Source organism: Gavia stellata, chromosome 3 (assembly GCF_030936135.1).
Source record: "Gavia stellata isolate bGavSte3 chromosome 3, bGavSte3.hap2, whole genome shotgun sequence".
In the NCBI taxonomy this organism is placed as follows: Eukaryota; Metazoa; Chordata; class Aves; order Gaviiformes; family Gaviidae; genus Gavia; species Gavia stellata.
This window is the reverse complement of record NC_082596.1, coordinates 37098944-37121090: the sequence shown is the minus strand read 5'-3', so window position 1 is coordinate 37121090 and position 22147 is coordinate 37098944. Positions and strand designations below refer to the sequence as shown.

The 22147-nt window shown below is 39.2% G+C and overlaps 1 protein-coding gene across 1 annotated transcript in view; it reads right to left on the bottom strand.

Annotated features, from left to right (window-relative positions):
* Window positions 1-21320, bottom strand: part of NCOA2 (nuclear receptor coactivator 2) — a 120689-nt gene extending 99369 nt beyond the window's left edge. The window contains exon 1 of the mRNA XM_059836016.1: window positions 21228-21320. The gene's annotated coding sequence lies outside the window, so the exon portion shown is untranslated. The remainder of the gene's footprint in view (window positions 1-21227) is intronic.
* Between the last annotated feature and the right edge of the window lie 827 nt (window positions 21321-22147).

The window sequence follows — 22147 nt, the reverse complement described above, 5'->3', positions numbered from 1 at the left end:
TCACCCTTAGTATGAGATTTATGAGTTATTTAGATTTTTACAGGCTGCCTGTCCCAGGTTCTTGAGTCCTCACATTTTCTAAGCTTCATGTTAATTATGGAATAATAATATCATATATGCCATTTACCTTGAGTGAAGAGGGTATCCTTCTGAGAAGAGATCAGCCGAACCCCTGAAATTAACTGTCCTTTCTCCTGTGCAATTTATTTCCCAAAACTACAGAGAAAATAGGCAGGGCAGGCAACACGTCAAGACAAAAAGACCTCACAGAGAACATTTTGCTGGCAGTTTTAACAGCAGTATGGCAAAAGAAGACAGAGATGATCTGTGAAATAATCTGGACATAAAGTCATAGAGAGCTTTCAAAAGTCAGAAATTCAACCACAAGGCAACAGACAACCAAAGCAACCGTGAGAGAACTGATGTGCTCTGTGCTTCCAAACTACGCCTCCACCTCAGAAGCAGGATGCCCTGTGGGGCCACCTTCAACACCAAGCGGATGGCCACTGCTGTTGTCCAAGGGCAATCCAGCCTGCCTCGCTTGCTCAGCAACATTTCAAGACCATCTTGCGGTTTTGTTCCATGACGTGCATTTGTATCAACTGATTTACAGATGATGCTGCAGTGCTAATTTTGACTGATAAGGCCATGTAGGGTCCTGGACATTGGAAGGTTGATTTTCTCTTTATTGCATATGATGGGGAGTTGTGGGTTTGGGATACTGTTGTTTTGGAACATCTACACAGACACTGATAGCCACCCAGATTTTGGAAATTGCTTCTAATGTAGCTCAGCAGAGCCAAGGTTCAGGGACAGTCACTTTTTCTCCCAGACAACAGCCTAACAGGGGTGGATACAATATAATTTAAGTGAACTAAGGCCATTAATTAATATTAAAGGGAGTTTTGCTCTCAAACTGCAGTAATTCTCTAGGTAAGCATGTTTGACACCGGATATGTTTGCTGATGTTACTGTTCAAAGAAAGTTAAGGTATTAGGGGGCAGCTAAAGGATTTTTTTTTTTCCTGAAAGGCCTTTGGAAAAAAGAACTTTTTCTTTTTCTTACTCTTACATGGGAGTGGGTGCAATATCCAGTGATGACTGTCCAGAAATGTAAGCCCTTACAGATCAGTAGGCAAAGATACCTAAAGTAAAAGAAATTTTTAAAAACATGGAAAGAAGCCAGTAAAGAGTGGCAAATCTATGTCCCTATTAGCCAAGAGAGATGAAATTTCTTAAATTACCTGCTGTCTGGAAGCTTTGGATTTAACACAATTCTGAATATGCAAGCTGTACATACTATATATATAGGCATATAGTAGTTTGCACTGAGAAGGGGTATACGTGAGAACACTTTTTGAGAGGAGCAACAAGGGAGAGCCCCCAGTGGAAGTAATGAGTGATGCGCTGGGAATTACGTAACAGGGTCAATTAAAATGCCTCAATTTTAGAAAACCAGGCAATATGAGATTACAGCTCCTGGTTGCAATGTTGTTCTTCTCTTCTAAGGCAGGGTTTTAAAAAAACTTCTGTGGTGGCAATATTATTTTAGCAGTTTAAATATTTCATAATACAAGGGGGGAAAACAGCAAAGGGATTATTGAGCTGGGTATCCCCCTACATAACACTGATACTAACATTTGTATTTGCAATGGAGATTACTGAGAAGGAAAAGGAGAAAGAAGAGGAAGTGACAGAGTACCCATTTAGATTTTAGGTACTTAGCAAGCTTCCATGACACAGGATCCCTGCAATCTTTAATACATCACGCTCACTTAATATCTATGTTGTATGTAAATTTATATAGATGAATTACCTTTATTAATATATAGCCTGCAGTACCTCTGCCACTCTCAGAGTCAGAGCAGTGGGCAGATAAGAAAAATCAGACTAGCAAAGTCCTCAGACTCTACAGCTGTGAAAAGGGCTAGATGAAAGTATCAAATAAATACAAGGAACAAGCAAAACGATGCCTAAAGCATAATGGAAGAGAACCAAGATGGAAGGCAACATGAAGGGAAATATTTCCGAGCAGATGCCTCCTTTTAACCAGACAATTTACTATGGCCGAAAAGTACAGTCTTCTAAACCAACCATATTAAGACATGTAGAAGTAATTTTTCATTGAACGATTTTCTCAAAAATCTCTTACTTGGGCATAGCACCACTTCCCTTCTCCATCACAATTTTCTTTCTAGTAACACCTCCCCAATCTTTCCAACTGGATGTGTCTTCAGCTGTAAAACTGCACTTCATCCAATAGCGCAGTAGAGAACCAAAGTTATCCAGGAGTCTGTTATCCCCAGGGGAGTTCTAAAATCTGTGCAAGAACCCTCTTGCCTCTCTTGTCAGTATTAGAAAGTCTGGGCCTGTCCCAAATAGTTAAAGGCTCTTTTGGATTTAGCTGGATACAATTCTGACCTAATATTTGGACTTGGATTAAAGGCCAAGCATTTTAAGTTTATGCTAATGTCATGGATCTCAATGCTAGATAATTTAAGTGTGCTCTGCTGAAGACCATTCCTTAAACTGTTTCAGAGGCCAAAACTGATATAGAGAAACCCAATTATTAAAGTAGCGTATCTGAGCAGGAACTTGTATACCAGCCCTTCAAAACCTGTGCTGGTTGCTTACTGATTTCCAAGTACAGTTGAAGATGTTCACATTGAAGTGAAAAGCCCTAACTGGTTTGCAACATGCCTATTCTTGTTTTCCGTATGTATGTTTTTCCATATCTATATCTACCTAAATATATATATGTATATATAGCTTATTTTGAATAACACATGCCTAAATTAATAAAATAAATCACATAAATAGTAAGCAGAGAACACAACTTTTTTCCCCTTCTATACTTTGACGACAAGTAGGGCCTACAAAAACCCCTAGGAAACATACTAAAAGAACAATCAGTTTCTTTCAACTGCTGGTATTTCAAATATGAAGAAATGGATAATTGGTATGAGTATTAGTTACCCTGTAGTAGCCCTACCACAGTTTTGATGCCATGAAATTCTAATTCCTTTTCTTCAAAACCCAATCTTCCCCCCACGTCTGACTATTCTTTCTAATCTTTTCATATTCATTCTTTATTTTTAAAATGTTTATTATTTTGAAAACTGCATTTGCACTTGTCAGAAGAAGCTGGGTATTAACACTTGAAAGCAATTCCTTGGAGATACCAAATTTTCAATATTATCACATACTCATACACATAAAGATTATATTAGGTTTCTTATGACGAATACTTCTTCTCTAAGTCGAGCTCTGAAGGTATGACTTCTATTCTTGGGGGAAAAAGGAACAGACAGGATTTCTGTAACCCTACAGTCTGCATGCTGTGCATGTCATGTTGCAATAAATAATTCATATTTTGACCTTATGGGATACCTTTACTCATTGATTTCAAAGAGCTTTTGCAAAGGTGGATACATGTTTTATTATCTGCAGTTTATAGAACTCAGGATGAACAGAGAAATAAAATGACCTATTCAAGGTCACTCAATAAGCCAGGTGTATTTAAGTGGGTAATACCAGGCATGCTGCCTTTTTACTCGGGTTGCAACTTACAGCGACACTATGAAAACAGTCAGATACCGCCTTGAACTTCAATGATACCCACGAGAAAGCACGATGGATGTTAGCTCTTTTCCAAATATCAAAATCCAAACATATTCATGGGGGGAAAGGAGATAAAAATTACTAACTCTAGGAATGTGGTACCAGGACAGTACAGAAATGCCCCAGAATCATCTTGTGCAAACACCCTGGAAAGGGCACTGGCTCCACAGGCAGAGCAGGGATCAACAAAGCTTTCTCTTCCACACTGAGAACTTCTTGGAGACCATATCAGATACTAGACTGAACCTGAAGAAAGTAGTAATAGTTGTAGTATACTACTATCTGAAAAATTATACAGGGAGGTACTTCAGCAGATTATTTTCTGATACTGATTTTATGGCACCTTGTGAACAGTCCAACCAGAAAATAATTCATTTTAGAAAGACTGATTGTACTTACAGCAACTTTATCAGAAGAAGATACACTACTAGGATTAAGTTATGTAAACCAGAACTGAGGCACATTAAAAATTCTAAGAAATCTAAGATACTCTTTTATATTTTCATGAGCTAAAAAGTGGTGTTTTGCCTAGTGTTAATACTTCACTTCAACATCTGAAAAATACTTTAAATAAAAAATAAACGTGCAAAAAGCTTTGTATAGAAAACCGTTTAATTGCAACCCCAAACGGATACGTAAATATGAGAATATTTATGACAATGTACCACTGTGGGAAGACAGTTTATTTGTTAATTAACACCACAGCAATAATACTTTAGATTAAATACTTAATCTTGCAATTCTCTGAACTGTTTTACCCAACGTGAAGTCCAAGGTTCCATTTATGTCCTTAACTGTAACAATTATGTGTAAATGCTCTCTTGGAGTAAGATCAGAATGTTCTTTACTTTTCAGGATGGAGTCCTTACGTTGTCTCAGACTGCTGAGGACTTAGAAGCATATACCATGCATAAAATTATCTGTTCAGCTGCCCTCTTAAGTGCAGCAGTAGTAGGTAGGACCCAAGGTCCTTATGTGTTAGCCAAGAAAAATAACAAAGAAATAAGCCTTGAGTTGTTCTTTCGTTTTGCTTGCTGCTTCTTCTTTTTCCCCAAAGAACGAACATACAATAATCTGCCACAGAGGGAGTGTACTCTGTTTGAATAATACAATGTTTAAACAAACCAAAGTTTTATATTTTACAGGGAAAAAGAAATGATCACCCGTGTTATCACGACTGGCATATAACAATTGGTAGTAAAACACTATTTCATAAAAGGTCAGCACTTCAAAGCTAGATTTAACTAATGCCACCATTGGAATGTTTCCTTTACAGAAAACAAGTTTTTAAAAAGAAAAAAGAAAAAAAATAAATCATAAGCTACACACACTCTTTATTCGCATGTGCTAAAATGGGGTAAACCCAAAACCTGACTATTGACAAACCAAAGTATCATTGCAAAAAAACCCAACCAACTGGGTTTTGTCTATGCAATCAGAATGAAATAGAGTTAAGACATACAGCATGCACTAAGAAAAAACAGATTTGCCAGAATTTTCCTGGGATTAATTAAAGGGGAATAATTTTAAATCCCTCTCTTCTTCCCAAGCCTCTCCAGCTGAATTTACTCTATTTAGGTAACAAATGCAAAGTAGGCAGGGAGACACGTGCTATTTTCCAATCAAATCATCCACAGCAAAGCAATTGGGTTTAGAGAAGAGAATTTTTGAAGCTTTCAAAATATAAAATCATTCCAAAGACCAAATGAAATACATTCCTCTATACAAATGGAGTCCTTCAGACAGCAAACCAAAATGTGCATATATGTCACCAAAAAAAAATTCCTGCGCAGGATTTACAAGAAGCCATCAACAAAAGTCTTGATACTTACGCCCAACTGCAAAAATATTTTAATGTAATGGAGAGATAAGTAGTGCTTCTCGGTGGCATTCAGTCTCCGATTTCTCTACAGCTGACATCTAAATAGGAATATCAGCATCGACGAGGGGGATGAACACAAGCCCCCATACGAAAGGAGCCAGACAATTATGATTACCACACGCAGCACATATTTCACCACAATTCGCCCCATGCCATCTCCATATTTAAGCTCCTTACCTTTTTTCACTACTACTTTCACCACCTGTGCTTAAGCAGACATTATTATAAGCTTATTAGCTGTAAGTGGTCATGTCTACAAATATGGGAAGGGCTGGTGCTTGGTTCCAATCAGCTTTCACTAATCTGCACCCTACCAGTGCTCCTGCTGCGCCTCAGGATTGACTGTCAGGAGGTCAAAACTGTCCCCTGAGCCAATGGGGGCACAAAAATCACGTTCCTGCCTCCCCCTCTTCTGCTATAGGCCGGTATCAATCTAATTCCCAAGTCTATGGAAAACAAACATGTTAAGTTACTTTATTTTTTTCATTTTCAAAGTATTTGTTATGTCACGTACATCATGCAAAGCCAGCGATCTCCACAGCTTAGGTGGGGAGTTGTTTGAAGAGAAAATCTCGCTCAGAAGATCACGCACCTTGGGAATGGGGACCTTCTTGAGGTCTTAACTCATTTACAGATGAAGAGAGCCAAATTCAACACTTTCTTGTAATAAATATTTCACTTGATTTCGGTGCTTTATGTTAAAAAGAAAAAGTCTAAATTTGTACCTTGTCTACTATTCCAGTAGCAAAATAAATGTATCAGGAAAAACAGTTCTTTTAGCTAGATCTATATGGGCAAATTGCTACTTTTATTCTCCAGTTACTCAGCCAGCACTTAGCTTGGTGAGTAGCATGCAAATAACTATGTGTTATACTACATACTATAACTACAATCTATGTATTGATTTATTCGTAATGATTATACAATGGTTTAATGGCCAGTTAAAAACATCTCAATATCCATAATATTCCTGTGACAATAATTCACTTGTAGTAACCTCAATATTACTGGTATAGCCGTGATGGTGCCTTTTTGCCACACTAATTTCAAACCTGAGTTAGACCAGGTAAGTATTGGTGCAGGTGAGCAATGCTTCAATAGGGGACAACAAGAAAAGATTCCACCAGGTTTGGGAAGTTGTCTTCCGGGAGTAGAAGACGACCATCAATGCTTTACTTGTATCTATATGCGAGATGCAGTCGAAGAAATGATAGCTTTTGTTAGTTACTCTCTCAGAGCACATACAAAGGAAAACTAAACTAGATATTTAGATAACACTGAAAGGAAACTAAGCTTACATGTATTGCACACAGGCGTTTCACCTACTTACCAAAGGGTAGGTAAGCATTTTTTGTGCAACTCATAATGGAAACCATCGTAGTTAGCTTTGAATGATACTACAAGAGTCATTTTAACTATTTTATTTCCAGCAATGATTAGGAAATATGAGCATCTCTGATATACTGTGGCAAGAAATAATGATCAGAATTTAAAAGAAGAAAATGCAGGCACTATAAAGCATGTGTTACTGGTAGTATATACGATATACTATATATATAGTAAATACTATATATATATAGAGAGAATATAGTATATTGAAAGTTTAATATATCCCTCAGTTTGGTGAATGTGTTAATATGTTTTACATTTTGTAGAAACTTACAGCATATTTATTAAGTAGAAGCAATTGTTGGAGACACTTCAGTTACTGGAATACAAAACTAGTTAGTCTGTTATTTACAAAATATCTGTGAAAAGTACAAGTCCTTCAATTAGATTTCTATCTTAAGCAGTGAAACTATGGGAATAATCCCATACCATTTCAATAATGTTTCAATAGTAACATTTCAGTAATAACATTTCGATACCTTTTTGTACTTCAAAAAGAACATGAAAGAACATAAATAGATAAAATCACTTCCTTTCTCAAGTATGAAACCCATCTCTTTAATTAATTTTCCTGCCTACTCCATATATTATGAACATTTTTTCTCTACCGAGTTGCTTTTGGCTTTTGCATCTCCCAAGTACAACATATTCAGGATACCTCTATGAAGTTGGTCTTTACGTGGCCGAAAGCTGGCCATAATTGCCCCTATTTTCAGGGGGAATGGTTGCCATGCAAACAGCCCTAATTCATACAAGTCATTAACACAACAGAGACAACCACCTCACATTGAATTACACTACTACCTTTAGATCAAGATGACTCAATTAAGTTTTAATGAGGTCTGTCAGGTAACTCTGCCAACCCACTGTCTCTTGCGGAGGCCGGCTGTAACCCCCGCAGCCCAGCCCTGGCAGGGAGCACGGGGCAGCGCATCAGCTCATGAGCCTCCTCTGAAATGCTGGCCCTTCAACAGGTCCAGGCGAATTTCGAGTGCAGCTCAAACCTGGATGTCTGAAGGCTGCCCATCAGTAAGAGAGTGGAATGCATGGGTGGCATTTTTAAATGACTTAAAGTTTGTTTTGGTGGTGGGGTTTTTTTGGTGGGAGGGGGGTTTGAAAACTGTGGAAGGAATTAGTCTATGACAGTGTGTGCTGTTTGGCATTTGAGAAGAGTAGTTTTCCTTTCACTGTATTTTAACAACCAGAAAAGTTTCAAAATCTTGTGTGACCGGATCAAACTCACATGGTAGCAGTCACTGAGCCATTTAAGTGCCTTGAAGCTTTCAGCAGCAGCTCTTTGCTACAGGTACAGGCATGGCTAAAATGAATACAATTTGTCTCCAAAAAGAAATGGAATTAAACCCAGCAGTCTATGTACACTGCAAGCTTCAGCATGATTTAAAAAGGAAAAAAAAAAACCAACGACCCACCCTTTATTTTATCAGTATTTGAAAATTCTCCCTTCCTCCAAAAAGCATTTTTCAGTATCTTATTTAGCTTATTACCATATGCTTGCAATTTCTACTCTCCATGGAAGTAATTCTGGAAAACCAAAGGAAAATTTTTGTGAACCACAGATATAATAAAATAACTCCCCTCCATGAAATTGTCTAAAAGCTTGGATTGCTTCTGCTCCACCTCCCCACATCTGGCACATGCATCAGATTACAGACCAGAAGGCAAAGCGAAGAGACGGAAAGGGAGATAGTGGCTGGATCACAACTAGAAGGAAGCATGCCTTCTATAATTCAGATTTTTTTCCTGAGTGCCGATATGTCAAAGCGTGATAAATAAAAATCAAACAAGGGAGAAGTCCACACAGAAGCATACACAGACACACAAACACACCCACCCCCCCCATCCCCCCTGCCTTCAATCAATTCCCCGAAAGGCAGTGAATTACATGAAATGTGCTTGGCTGACTTCAGAACTGTCACTCTGTGCCAAAAGTGCAACTGGCCTTCTGATTTTGTTAACTGACAAAGTTCAAAGGAAAACAGCAATCAGTTGTCTCTAATTCACAAGACTCGCTTTTTCTAATTTGTCAGGTATTTCATAGGTACAAACAAAACCAAAAGCCACTGAATTGTCTAAATGCCACAATATTGTCAAGCAAACACAGCTTATCAATTGGTCTTTTTGCTGTTTTAAGTTTTGCAAACTTAAAACTCAACCAGGAAGATGCATGCATCTACAGAAGGATGTAAGGAGTTGGTCAGGAGCGTCGTTTCCCAGACCCCTCTCTCAAGCCATATTCTCCTCGTCTGTTTAACCCCACATCAGCAGCACAACGGCATAAAACTTTCACTGAGTCTTTCAAGCTTAGCAATAAATCCGCTGCAGTCTGAATTATCAAAATTATTCAGACCATTCAAATGATTTTTTTTGTTCCAAATGGACTTGGCACACCGGTCAGGAACTCGTCGAGTCAAACACAAGCAACAAAAGTGGAATTCTTCTTGCTAAGCTAATTGATGGTCCTACAAAAATGAAACACGCAACTGCATATTCAAAACTGTCAAAGACGCACTGTATTACAGTTACGGAGCGCCTTCCCCTCTGTGCCTGGTGTAATATGACCGTAATTGCTGTGAAAGGGCGAGAGACCGACTATATGTTAAATCCTGCCATCTGTAGGTGCTTTACACAGTTCCATTTGCTGCTGCCGGGTCAAAAGTTTACCTTATTTTCGCTTGTTCATAACCAATCACACAAGTCTCTGCTATGTGTAATCTTTGACCCACTCTCAAAGCAATTTTTGTATTATACAGTCATATGATTACACTGAAAAAACCCACACATTTTATTAAGAATACATGCCTTGTTGGTTAGCTTAATAATTATTATTATTTCCATATTCAGTAAGCGTACTGTACCGACCTTGTTCTTCCCAGTTAATTCCCTTGGAGAACAACCATAGTGCCATGAATTCTCCCCGCAAAATGCTCCAGCATTTCTGGCTAGTTGCGATCCAGAACCCCATGCAAAGGAGGGTGGGAAGGCATTCACGGGACCTGTTGTTTTAAAAGTAAGTGGAAGCAACTGCTCCATTTGTCCTAATAGGGAGACGCTCTGTAAACATTTAAATAAATGTTCACAGTGAAAACAAAAATTGTCTCTGAAAATGAAGACTGTCATAAGAATATATGAAATTCATATTTACCTTAAAAATTAAATATGCAAAAATATATTGAATGGAAACATTTATGCTACTGATATTATTATTATTATTATTATTATTATTATTATTATTATTATTATTATTATTATTATTATTAAAGTATCTAAGGAACAAGTAGTCCCATGAACAACAGAATTAATCAAGCCTCATCTCCCACAAATTTACACCTCCTGGTTGTTGACTTTGGTGTCTAGAAAGGTGAAAGCTTTGAACGAAGCTTTTCCCACAGTTGGGACCTTTGTTTTAAGTCTCTCTTTTCCCATAACTAGGATTCCCAGGCAACTAATAAGATTATTTCATGCTGTAACCTTTCCCTCTGTCAGGGCACCTTTAGGTGCTTCCACCTATGCTCAGCTACTTATTTTCACAAAACTTGCGGGATCTCAATTTTGAGACCTCCACTGTGCCAAAACACGTGGTTCAAAAGTGACTGAGGGGAGATGAAGGGATGTGTGTGCATGTACACACAAGTGCACAGCGTGACCTCATGAGCCTTGTTTCCATAGGAAATGAGACTAAAAATAAAGGAGAATATTTGACCTTATTATAATTTCACAGAAAGCTAATTCAGATGGACCAAACTAAACAGCTGGCTGTACTAACAGATCACCTAAAAGTAGTATCACAATATTTAAATCCATCTCATAGATTTTGCTAGACAGTTTTCAAAGGAAAACAAACTCCCAGGCCACATTTATCTTCTAATAGGAGATACAAATAAAGAGATACTTTTCCATAGACATGTATTTTACTGAAATCTATGAATTGTGATAGATTTGCGACCCTTTATTTTTCTTTAAACTAGCATTTATGCAAATGAGTTCTGTCTCCAAGGATATACTCACAAGCCAGCACTCATATGAATACTTGCATTGCTCCATTTCATGTTTGACTCTTAGATGCTAAGCCCTTCGTAAATGTAACAGAGAACAAAAGCAAGCCCATGCCACTGAGAAGACCAGTTAAGTAAAAGCAAGCCCATGCCACTGAGAAGACCAGTTAAGTAATATATACCAGAGAATAATAAAACAATTAACAGCATTAAGCCATTTCTAAGCAGGTCACAAAATATGTTCACATACAGAATTCAAATAGTTATGAAATCCAATCATTTACTAAAAGACAGAATAAAAATTACCCCAAATAAATAAATCAAAATACAGATTCTAAGGCCAAAACAGTCCATCATCTCACCTCTTCTACAACAAAGACCATAGGATTTTACTGAGCAGCTCCTAAAGCAAGTCTGATGCTCCGGCATCCACCAGCAAAGTTTATTGCATGTATGTGTTGTTACCAACCACCTACCCATTTCAGACCTGACCATGTCTGGACATACATGTACTGTCAAAAGCAGAACAAACAAAATATGCACTTCTAAACCAGCGTCTGTGCTTGGAGATACTTCCACGGCTCTGTTCTGCAAATACAGTTAGAAAAAAGTTGTTCCATTCTCAATGAGCCATCATTCATGTCTAAAAGCTTTAACAAACTTCCATACAAGGTAGACCTTTGATCTACATGCCTGTCTAATACTTGACTAATTCTCCATGTGCCCGTAAAGATGCTGAATTTTTTCTCATTTTTGTGTCCCTTATTAACCACAGTGACAGAAGATTAATTTAAAATCCTGCAGAAACAAACATAATTTTAAAGTGTCACAACTTTACGGAACCCTGTAATTTTTCTTGCTGTAGGAAAATTTAAGAACTCGATCTGAAATGGAAACCAGATTTGAAAGAACAAACAACAAACAAAAGTTGGGAGAAGCCCTGAGACCACCTTTTAATTATTAAAGGTAAGAACTGGAATCTTAGAGAAATCTTCTAAATGAGAATATTGCTAGGTAGCAGTCCCACCAGAATAAAAAAACACAGGAACTGAACCCAAGCTGTTACACACTCTTTAACAAGGCACATCTCTAGAATGCTATCCATCAAGTCATATTCTACTCCCATCATATACTACTTCAATAAACTGAGCAGTCTCAGTCAATGCCTGATCTTTAGAAAACATAAAAAGCTACTGGTAATGTTGTTTTGCTCCGAAACAACAAAAAAAAAATTAAAATGAAACAGATTTATCCAACTGGAAAACATGTTAGCAGAAGTTATTTTTATCTAAATATAAAATAATGAATTATAAAATTATTAATACTAACTATCATATATCAGACATTAGCTTTTGTCCAGGAGAAAGCAAGATGGATGATGTTTAGAGGAAACCCACTCCACTCAGCTTATCAGCAGCAAAATGGGCAAAGAATAGTGGAAAACACCTGGTATAAAAGAAGAAACAAAGAAAACAAAGCAACAGAACTGACTCTTAAGAACACAAACGGGAAGGCTGAAGGTACCCAAACTTATCTACATGTCTCAACACAGGGAAACTTTTCACCTTGGCAGAAAAGTTTGATCAAGAGCAGAGCTCAAACAACTGCAAGAGATGACAAGACTGAAAGAGTGAAGCTGAGAACTCGGGAAACCTGACTCAAACCCCAAGGTGATCCAGTAGCATGGAAATGCTATAAAGCCATGGAAAAGCTATAAAGTTTTTTCTATCATCAGCTGAAAGAGAGAAATATAGTGAGTCGAGATCTTAAAGCTAGCACTCTCTTTCTACATGATCATTATTACAGGAGCTTACTGGTTTCCAAAGTGTCAAAATTCTTAAAACAGTGAATCTGAAAAAATACAGAAGTTAAAAATTATAAATAATATAAAAATCTAAATCTTCATTTAGTATTTAACCTTATGATGATAAAAATACACAACCAAGTGTAAAGATAATTGTTGGAGGCATTTGTTTTGGATGACCTGCATAGATTAAAAAGGTAGTCAGTGCTCTCATGTAATGGGTATGCATATTACCTCAGGGTAATAAAAACTTTATTGACTATCACTGCATGCCAATGAAGAGTACATGTGCAAATTTTTTTTACTTATTTAATTTTTGATATGTATTTATACACATATATACACACACAGAGAGAGAGCTTTCCAGCTTTCCATGCTCTTTTCAGGTTTAAGAGTTACAGTCTCAAATTAATTTCAAAATTCTCCTAAAAATTATCCTAAAACTATAATATCAAAATCCACTCAAAAATTAGCATTTGACTTCTCAAATGACAATTAGAAGTTTGAAGCTGAATTACTTCATATGCAAATAAGATGCTTTTTATATGGCATGGTAGCCTGTAATTGATAAGGGCATTTTTAATGAACTGTTTTAAAGGATGTGGTTTTCTGTTAACAGAGGTCGCTTATTACAAGGGGTTTGCAATTATATTTTGGTGGTTGCATGCAGAACCTCCCACCAGCTAATTCTCACAGACCTCACTTCCTAGTCCTCAGGATAGTCACCAACCTGACCAACCTGCACATGCCACAAGTAGCTATCCTAGAAATATTGTCAAGATGTCATCATGGAAATAAGACCGGACCACGAGAGAAGGGAGACTCTTCTACCTTGCCCCTTCCACTCCACCTTCTTCCACTCCACCTTCTTCCACTCCACCTTCTTCCACTCCACCTTCTTCCACTCCACCTTCTTCCACTCCACCTTCTTCCACTCCACCTTCTTCCACTCCCCTGGAGGCAGCCCTCTAAATTGGATTGTAGCAAGCCTCCAATACAGTCCTGGGCAGCATTTGCTGCTGCAAAGCTGCTCTCCATCTCCTTTGGTAAAAAGCAGAGCAGATGGAAATTTCCTGTAGGTCGGTCTTGGCCCACAGACCAGTGTTTGGACCATACTCCTCTATGAGTAAGAGCAATCTATTCATTGCATCGAACTGACTGGCTCTACTGTCCTCTTTTACAACACAACTCCATCCAATCCCTTAACTCAGTGATAAAACAGCGCAACGTGAGCACGTTTCTTCGCCTGTGCTTGGGCTAGGAACTAAGCCATGAAGGAAAATATGGCCGTATCACGCTAAGCAAAGAAACACATGAGTACCTCTGGCAAGCACCTAAGATAAGGCTCTTCTGAATGACTGAAGGTAATGTTATATTGATGTTATAATAAATTATTACCTACACACACAGAGTAAGCAGAAGCAGCAGCAGAAGCTGTACAACCATCCTCTTCAGAGTGGCAGCTGTACGTTCTCTTAAAACATTGGAAGACAATAGGAAGGAATCCTTTACACAATTAAAAATGTTATAAGCCTTACTGCGTACTGAAAGTTTCCAAATTTTATTTAGAATGAAACACTTCAATATATCTATCAACCATGGTTCCTCACAGGATGCAAAGGAGTTGTCACTTTCATTGGTCTTCCCTTGTCTCCCCTGCTAAATTACAGCTAAAAACACTAGGGAGCTCAAAGCAGAACTCTGTCCTGATTTCTGTTCCCTTCGCAATTGCTGTCGGATGTATCTTGGTTTTTACACTGAGGCTGTTAAGACTGCTTCTGCTTTTCAAACTCCATACAGAAAGATGAGTCAAGGTTCTGGTTGTCAATGTAGCTCTTCTGGTTGTTCCAGTGACAACAGAACAGGTTAGCCAGCTTTTCCTGAAGAAGGGAAAACCTTGGGCAGCAGAGGATGAAATAGTCCTTTTAAGGACTATTAACTTTCTTGCATGAAGTCAAAAGATGGTATGCTATTTCATAAGGTCTTGAGTAAGTATTCTCCACTATTTATCTGATAGTTGAAGAGGAAAGCTAGAAAAGGGAAGGGAAATGTTTCATATTATGTTTAGGACAGAATAATGCTTGTTGAGCTCTGCCTAAAGGTTTCTCACAGGGCCTTGCAAAATGCAGTGCTACCTCTCACATGAAGAAAAGCCTTTCTCCAAGAATCTGTCACAAGAAAAAAAGGTCCACTGTCGATTCTCATATGCAGCAAGTGCTGCAGCTTCAGTAACCAAGCAGAGCTTCCCTGGGGAAACTCTCCTGGGAGAGCTCCCTTTCCCTGGAAAGGCTCCTCACCAGCTCTTTCCAGCAAGCAAAGTACATGGGGAATATTCAGTGAGTATTCGCTGCTCAAGTGCCTGATATCAGCAGAGACAGAGAAGTGATGACAGACCCCTTCTGGATGAAAAGTTAGGGCTCTCCTCAAGGGCCCCAAGCAGCCTAAAATGTATTTGAACCAACCCGAGAGTCTGCAAGAGCAGAAGAGCAACTCTTTCTTATCCTTTTGTACTCATGCTTTTCTGCCATACTAAGTGCCTGAGCAGAGTCAAAGGCAGGATGGGTGAGTTAACTCAGAAAAAAGCTGTCCAAAAAAGCTGAGCAATCAGTCCTCAAAAAATTAATGATAAACGACTTTGAATAAAGCCAATTTGTAATGGAATGTAAGAAGGGAAGTCCCTAAAGAGAAAAACTGTCTACCAGCTCTGCAGCAGGTTTTGCTGCCCCATGCAGTTTACCATGGCAAGAAGCCAACTTGGCAAGGCTCGCTCTTCTCCAAGGAGCCTGGCAGCACGCCAGCCACACTCACAGGTCTCATTTCTGCTGCCAAGCTCGAGGGGCAATCGAAGATCCTGTTTTGTGAATCTGCAGATCTGGTTATGACCGAGAATATTTGTGTTTTAAAATGTTCTTAAGCAAGTCAAGTTTGCTCTGTTTATATAGCGACTGAACAGGCGAAACAGAATACTTAACCCAGCTAGAGAAAATGAGCCACAGATTGTTAATTATATGGCTATTTGCACTTTGACTGGAAGAGGAAGTAAGCTGGTTATAACTACTTCGAGTTTTACTCCTGCAACTGCATTGAAACCACATTTAAGACGGCTGAAACTATGCAATTTTATATAAATGTGGGCACTTCCTGTTTTTGAAACAAGTCCTCGGCTGCTCGCCCTTAACCTCACGGTAACGTTACTTGAACCAGAATGTCTTAAATGTGCTCGGTTTTGAAGACTGGTCTTACAATCTTATTTTACTCATTTCTAATTTTCTAATCTCTATTTCTAGGACCTAACCATACTCCTTAGGTGTTAGGAAACACGTATGTTTTCCACGTGTGACACTGAAACACCCAGCTGTCACCCGGGGTGTGCTCAGTCCCCGGTGACATGGTCACGGTCACTCTTGGATGGGGAGGCAGGCGCGTCGCGTTCCCCCAAGCAGGCAGGCTGCGCTCTGTATTACACATGCCAGCAGATCTATCTCTTTCCACTCAATATGCAGTATTTCAAGTAATTTGTAATAGAAGCTTTGTTATTTTTCACAGTGCGGTATTAATTCTTCATTGTGGCAAGTATATGTTCAATTTTATAGACACTGAGTATGGCGAGTAACACACTCCTCCCAGCATAAATCAAAGAAAATAATTATTTGACTAGAAGAGAATTTTGAAAATACCATTTAACAACCCTAATAAGCAGCAGTATGTCTCCTGTGCCTTTTCTCTTACTTTGCTCATTTATGTTAATTGGATGTCACAAACCAAACTTCTGCAATGAGTACAATTACATAAATCGGTACTCTGCTTTTCCATTGACAGTCATTTTCCTAAGAGATTACAGCAGGAAGACTGATCATATTGTTCAACTGAAAAGCAAATGCATATCCGGTAATTCCTTATGATAAAATGTGATCATTCTTACTTACAAAAAACCCCCGCCCACATTTAATTTACAATGTATTCCTCCAGATTTAGTTTGTGACATACCGCTTGGGAGTCAAGTACCCCCTGTAAATGCAAGATATTTACAGTCAAGATCACCAAAATCCTTAACACAGAGAAGTGTCAGCATTTCTACTACCTTTGTTTTGCTCTTCAAAACCACAATCTCTTATTTCTGACCATTAGATCCCACCCTTTAAGTATGAGAACTGGCCAACTTTGCAGTGCTAACAGAGAGTGAACAATTACAGACCTCTTAGTCTCAAACTGGGAAAAGATTAAATAAAGATTCAGTTTAAATGTTTTTATGCAAAAACCTCCAACTAAAAGAAACACTAAAGCTCAAATTTCAAATTCAATTACACCTGATTTATTGATTTGTCTTCACTTAACTTTCAAAGTAAACACGGTATACAGTCTTAACTCATGCCCTCCTTTAAAACACTTCCCTTGGTCACCTTCTTCCTGCCTCAAGTCAAGGCACGGTTTCGAAGTGGCAGACAAGCCAATTTGCAACCAGAAGAGGCTGGTCCTGCCGTCCCTCTTCCAGGTCATCTTCAACACAGACATTTGTCCAACTCTGCAGTTAGCAAGTTCAAAGAGTTAAAGAGCCAGCCAAGTAACCCAACCAAAAACGTGGTTAGCTGAGCACTGCTTTGGCTCCCTGAGCCAACTCACCCCAGAGTTGCGGCGACAGCGGCGCTGGCACAAGGGAGACGGGGTAATACCTCAGCAGGGAGGGTGCAAGCCACACTTCTGGAAGCCGTTAGACCAAGGTTAGCTGCAATGATGCCGCATTTGTGACCTCTCCACAAAAACTGGCCCCGTGTTCAGCCCCCATCCTCCAAACAAGGGAGGACACAGAAAAATCCGATTCCTGGGGTGCAGTCTAAAGCTGTCAAATTACCTTAAGAGCCCCACTGAGCTACAGACTCAAAGTCTCAACTCCTCTTTTGACTTTTTTTTGGCTGAAGCCTACTGTTTCTACATAGAAGCACTCAAGTCCAGATCTTTGCAAACTTATTCCCAAAAGTAACGTGAGCATTTCTAATAAGGAAAAGAAAAAAAGACTTAATGAAGGCAACCCGGATTAGCTAAACGATACATCATAGTGGAACAATTTTGTTGTTAAAGATCATGCAGATGTTACGATGGAGGCAAAGAAAGCCTTTCTTTAGCTACAGCACAGCTGCTGCATACGACTTCAAAAAGACTTGGCACAGGGCTTCAGCCACAAAACTTCCCCCTCACTTCATTTCATGCACGTCATCTGAAACTTCAGCGAGCTGCACCAAGGACAAAACTGACACAAAGGGAGTTTGGAACATCTTATCAGCAGTGGGGCAGCTCCTTGCACTGCCAATACTCACATGCACCTTCACAAAACACGACTATACGTTTCCATTCCTCCTCAACCCAGCAATCCCTCAAAAGCAATGATATACCACACAGCTGTCCCTCTTATTTATACTTGCATTATCTTCTACTTTAAAGAAGACAAGCTAATTACCACATAATTAACATATATTAAAGCTTAAAAAATAGCCATAATAAGAAGGAATTTATCTGTTAAAGTAACACTGGAAATTGTTATCAACTTCCGTTCACATCCTTCATACACTGAGCTACTCTTAACAGTCAAACACCCTGACCATGTAGCTGAAAACACCATAGCTTACAATCCCATTGAAGGTACATGCTTAATGCCAGTCTTGTATTTTCCACATAATATATGCACCACAAAGAAAATAGATATTCACTGTCTAAATTCAAAGTTCAGCTTTTCCCTTTAAATGTATCAAAGTCTTACAACTAGTTACATGTAGTACACAAGAACTTGCATTGATTTTATAGATTTAACAGTAAAGCACACAGAACTTAATTTGATCTGCATACTAACATTACATTACTTGTGATTTCCTTTCAGTGGTGGTATTGACAGGAGATGTACCTGAGAAACCAAAACTGCTATAAGATGTGTGTATGTGTATGAGATTAAATTAGAGCATTCCTGGCGCATGGGAACAGAATCTTTGAAACTGATTTTAATTTCTCCCTTTTTCTTCTTTTATTAATTTATAAGACATCACCTCACTGACTCTTACGACATTCTTAGCTTCCACCATGGGAAACCATAAACTGATTTGTCACCTACAATATTCTTCCCACAACTGTGAAGTTACAGACAAAGAATAATTAGTCCAAATGAGAAAACCGCAGTAGGAGCAACTAAAACTTCTGTTAACGTTCAAACTTTGTAAGTAAAATAGAGTAGAAAAACCCACAGAAACAAAGAAATACAAGCAGAAATGCACCGAAAGAGGTTTTTTTAAAAAATGACTCAATTACTTCATTACTAAGAACTTGATACAAAGCTGGAAACCCACGACTTTAAAGAATACTAGTAATGTTGATTAAAAACAGTGAAGAAAACTCATTAAAGCAAAGGTAAAGCTTGAAATACTAGAAATATTAACCACAATATTACTGTATTCAGGAAAACGTAACACTTCAAAATGACCTACTTTAATAATAGTAAAAAAATGAAAGAATATGGGCAGTAACCCCCTGACTCTACTGGTTTTATAAAACACCATCTACTTCTCAGAATTAGTAACAGACTCATGAAACTGAACCAATTTGTTCAACAGATGTTTCAGTTAACCCAAAGGAATTTTACTTTTCTATTGTAGAAATAGAGTGCGCTGAATAAAATTCCACTATTATTAGCAGCTTTCAAAATATATTAGCTCAAAATTAGCTTCCATTTCCATTCTTTCTTTCTTTCATATAACAGAAAACATTTTCCACACCAGATTAGACGTGCCACCGAAATAAAGTAGGCACATTGTTAAAACAAGTCGCCCTCCTCCTCCCCGTTTTATGGGCTACGCAGGGACGGCAGAGTTTTTATTTTCCTTGGCGTTCCTCTGTCCACATTAGCCGATAATCTTCCCTGCGTAGCCCTGCCGGCGCGCTGCCCTGCAGGCCCACAACACCCCTGCTGCTCCGGTCCCGCGCCTTTCTCCAGCGGGCTCTGCGAATTGTGCGATCCTTTCGTAATGTGTGCTATTGCATCAGTCTAATTGCAACACAACTTTCAGTGCTCTAGGTGAAGCACATAATTTCATTTTTAACTTCTGCTCGTAAAATACAGATTGTTTCCCCCGCCCCCCCGCCTTTTTGGTTTATGTTTAAAGATTTAAAGAATGACTTGCGCTGCACGGCAGCAGTCAAACAAAAATACCTCAGGTTTTCTTAGAAAGCAGCACTTAAAAATACTGCTTGGCGCCTAAAGCATTACTGCAGCCTTTCACAGAGCCACATGTTGTAGATCCCCCATGAGCAGGCTGGAAGGGGAACGTGCATTCTTACTCTGCGTATTTAATATAGTATTTAGCCATTACCAAAGCTTCATAGCTTTTACTGTCTCTCTCTCTCCTGCAGTAGAGAGTAACAGCTTATCTGGCAAACACACTCAGTACATTTCTAGGCACCGAAGACATGCTCTGGGTTAATTCACAAAATCTGATCGAATGGTAGATATTTTGCATTCAGCTTAGCTAAGTTAAAACAATATTTAGCTTAACCATGCCTTGGCCAAAAAATTCTCTCATTATCTACTGACTACAACAGCATTGTAGCTAGCTATGGACATCACACTGGGAAAATACAAATCCTGAGCCTGAAGAAATGCAGATGAAATTCTGACCTCAAGCCATTCTGATAGTGGACATTACAAACACTGTCTACTTTGTATCTGATACAATAACCAGGCACAAGAGGCATGTGCCTGTGATGAATGATGAATTTACGTGTCATTTTGGTTTTATATACATATATTATCTGAGTTGACAGCATCAAAAAATGCTGTGCTTCTTGCACCCCAAATCATATTACGTGATACAAACATCTACACTAAAACCAATCTGCAGAGGTGAGCACTCACAGGAGGAAATGTCAGAAGTAAGTTTTAAAGAAACCTAAACTTTGCCTTTGTTTGCTTCTGTGGCATGGTATACACCGCAGTTACGACATACCATTTCCACAGCACCTCTGCTTCATTCAGCGTACAGAATTACCACTAATCAAAACAGTAATCGGTTTTACTCTTGGTATTTGGCGTATGGTCCAATACCTTATTTACTGCATGCTACTCAAATTTTTTGTGTAAGATGGAACAAGTAATTTCTTTGTGAATTCATCTGTGCAGCTGAGTGCTTCATCAACATAATGGTTAGTCCTACTGTTACTCTGTTATTCCTAACTTAGAATAACTGTGTTATTCCTAACTTCTTAACTAAAGCAGTGACAGCTTTAAGGTCAAAATGATTCTCCAATTCTGAAGACAACTTTGTCTCCAGTTTGGCATAACTCAGACCTAATTTCTTCACAGCACTTAGCATTACATTGTGCTTTATATAGCACTTTCAAACCTCAACCCCCACTGCCTCACTCGCAGTTACCAGTGCTCAGCACTTTTCCAAATCAGATCCAAAGATCTCAAGTCATCCGCAAGAAAGCGAGACACATTCAGTTAGCACAGACATGAGAGAAGCCAGGATGGAGCAACTTACCTAGCATCACCTAGGAAGTCTGCAGCACAACCAGGAAGAGAGTCCCGTTCGCCAGGGCAGCATGCAGCTGCGCAGAGTACCAGCACGGCTTCTGCCTCCTGCGATCCCCTGCCTCGCCCGCCACGCGCGTCCCGACTTCTGCTGGAAGTGAGGCAGGGGTACTACAGAGCACAGCCTTCTCCACCGCATCAACCGGATTCATTCCGGAGCAAGTCCATCTTGCGTGCGGAAAGAAGCGGGGGTCCTGCAGAAAAAAACAGTACGTCAGTGCACGGTTAAACACCATTAAATTGTAAGGCTTCCTCATGAGGGGCCAAACGAAAGAGCTTTGCAAAGACAAGCTCAGTTTTGACATTCCTTGACTTGGACACTGCCACACTGCAAAAATGTTTGCATTCACCACTTGTAGAAAAAGAAATGGAGACATCAGACCTCGTACGATGGGATCACGCTGACACCTACAAAAAACCGTAGTGGGGTCGAAATATTTAGATATACCGTGCAGCTCTTGCGGCAAAAGAGTAAAGTGGTTGCAAACGCAAAACAATTCTCTGCATGGGGACCAGACGTAGGTGATGGTTAAAAACATATTCTCAAGGACCTTCTACTGAAATCAAGGAGTGTTTATTTATATTCAAAGATCTCTATAAAAAAGGACGTTCCAGAACGGACTCCTCTGCCTGTTTTCCTCAAGCCATATCCTCCAGCCCATGGTGATTCAAGCCTGGTCCTTCTTCGTTCCTACCTTCAGCACCCTTGCCAAGCCTCTCCTTACCCCCACTCCCCAAGGCTTTTCATCTCTCCTGGCTCACTCACTCCCAGGCTTGGCTAGCAGTGCCACACTCTCCCCCTGACTCCCCCTCCTCCCTCCCCCAACACACCATCATAGTAACTCTCACCCTCACCCCGGGTCTGTCTCC